The following is a 2,679-nucleotide window of genomic DNA, read 5'->3' on the forward strand; positions in this document are numbered from 1 at the left end:
TCTGTAAACAAATTCATGAAGTTGGTTTTGGACCCGAGGACGACCAGAATACTTGAGGTCAGTGGACGAGTCGAGTATGTGTGCATACTGTCTCAATTAAATAACAGTTATCTTATTTTTTCATGATTATTTCTTTTGACCTCTCATAACTTGGACATCAATCAGTTTTTTATTTCTACATTCATATGTCTGTATATATACGTTTATATGTTTGTCAGGTGTACTGCTGTACGTCAGCGTTTTGTTATCTCATTAGTGTCGCCCTGTTTTGCACCTGTTTATTGTGCACCAGCAAAACACTGCAAAAGAAGTAAACAGAGACAATAAACCAATATTATACATCAAAATAATACATATTCACCCTGTATCCAGTCATTATTATGAATCTGCTTCTCCACCTTTTTTTTATGTGTATATATAACATCATGTGGAGCTGCTGCAGTGATTTATTGATTTATTGTAGTTCACAATAATATTTTTTGTAATTATAGTTTCTAAAAATGCAAAGTTAAGAATGCAATTTTAGTTTATAATTTTAATTAATTAATTAATTTATTTATTTTGGCTGGTTACCCGTAAATGCCTTCACAGACCGACCCATTGGGCTTCATGACAGAACAAGGCGACGCCCATAGATCCGCTGGGGTTAATTAACGCGTTAAGTCAAGCCGGTCTTATTTTAACCGGATAAACTGTGGTGGTGCCGTTAACGGTTGTATCGCTGCAGTAACCTCAATAACCTTCATGCCGTCGCACAGATTCACTGATTAACCGCCCGCAGCCACGAACACGACACAAGACAGCATTAAATTAACCTGATAACCATCACGTTCACTGCTCTGTCCTCCACAAACACACGAACATGGAACACATGAGCGATGCTGTTTTTTTCCTGATCGATGAGCCAACGCGACAAGTGTCAATCAAATAATAATCGATGAGGGCAAAGGATGCTGACGCTGAAAACGAAAGGAAGGGAAACGCATTTACCTTCAGAAGAGAATTAAAACTAGCTTGAGCGGTTCGGTTTCGGTTCCGTTCGCGTCTCGGTGTCGTCGGTTCGGCGGGTTCGGGTGCGTTTCCTCGGCCTGTGTTGGGATGACAGCCTGCGCTCAGTCTCCATCCAGAACAACAGCAGCCATCTTGATCAGAACAACAACGGCAGAGCTGCGCGTCAAGGCGGACGCAGCGCGGCAGCACTTCCGCTACCGGACGCCACAATAAGAGCACAGCAACGGCAACTTCCTGCAAACAACAAAATAGTTCCTCCACCTTTAACGGGCTATTTGTTTCCATTATTATTCTGTTCGAGTCATGCTGCATTTGTTTCANTGAGGTGCAGCACTGAAGCCACAGCGGGTCCAACGACTGTTCTTTACAAAATCAGCATTCTTGATAGTTTGAAAAAAAGGAACAATCAGTTATCAGTTATCTAAATCCTTGTTTACTGATGAATTGATTAGTCGACTGTCCCTTCAGCTCTTAAAATGTCACTTTAACAGCTTGTAGAACTAATTTTTACTGAATTTAAGATTAAAACTGGCAACAAAACGTTTACAAATCCAGTTTTCATACATAGATAATTCTCAGTTTTTATAATTTCAGCACTGCTGATTTTCCTGCTGCTTAAACACTGGCTACAAATGTCAGAAATTCTGATTAAGTTTGTAAAAAGACAAACAAATATCAGCCTAAGGGCATATTTATGCTTTAAAACATTAAAGACCGTGCTTCAGGTAAGTCATAGGTGTGTACTGAGGACAAAAAGAGTGAAGAATAACAAAAATTTAGACAATTCAGAAATGTAAACGATGATTTATTAAACAATATGATGAATCACTGATTCACTGGATGGTGTATAAATTAGGGATGCACGATACATCGGCCACCACATCGGTATCGGCCCATATTAGTGTTTTTTTCACAGATATCGGCATCGATCCGATGAACAGATTTAGCCTGTAGGAGCCACAAATGTTGTTTATTGAGTATTGATCACTGGGTTTATAGTTTGTTTTATTTGGTTGTCATGGTGATGTGAAGCATGGTTGAGCAGTCAAAAGAGCTGACAGTCAGTCATGTGGTCGTCTTGCCAGAGAGAGGAGGGCTGGGTAGCCGTCATTTTGTTGACCGCCACGCTTGAGTGATTGGCGCTAAACATACTGTCTGTACCGTAGCCCAGTGTGGTGATACTGGTGTCATGCCTGCGAATCATAAATCACTTTTAATAAAAGGAGGGAACTTTTGTGCATTATTTAGGAAGCGACAGCGGGTCGTACAATCAGACAGAACCCATCCTCGGCCTCTCTAGCGACTGTGGAAGTCGCTACACTGCTGATGTGAAAAACTGATGGTTGTCTAACATGAGCGCCTTCATCTCGACACTTGGACTTCTTTTGAATCGTTTTCATGTCTCACAGTGCTTGCTTACACTCATTTTTCGGTGTGAACAAAAATTGAATATCGACATCGGTAATATCGGTTATCAGCGATATCAGAAATCTTAATATCGGTATCGACCAAAAATGTTAATATCGTGCATCACCAGTACAACTATGTGTCTGGTTACTGTCTGGACTGTGATTAGTGATGAGTGAGGGGAGGAGCTGTGAGTTTTTATTTTTGTGTATCATTTGTTCAGTTCTGAGTAATGAGCAGGTTTCCAGCATGCGTCTATTA

At 40.5% G+C, this 2,679-nt stretch overlaps 1 protein-coding gene across 1 annotated transcript in view; it reads right to left on the bottom strand.

Moving 5' to 3' along the window:
• Window positions 1-1,110, bottom strand: part of kidins220b (kinase D-interacting substrate 220b) — a 23,476-nt gene extending 22,366 nt beyond the window's left edge. The window contains exon 1 of the mRNA XM_008301880.1: window positions 991-1,110. The gene's annotated coding sequence lies outside the window, so the exon portion shown is untranslated. The remainder of the gene's footprint in view (window positions 1-990) is intronic.
• Window positions 1,111-2,679: the final 1,569 nt, after the last annotated feature.

This window comes from Stegastes partitus, unplaced genomic scaffold, assembly GCF_000690725.1.
Source record: "Stegastes partitus isolate 25-593 unplaced genomic scaffold, Stegastes_partitus-1.0.2 Scaffold1725, whole genome shotgun sequence".
In the NCBI taxonomy this organism is placed as follows: Eukaryota; Metazoa; Chordata; class Actinopteri; family Pomacentridae; genus Stegastes; species Stegastes partitus.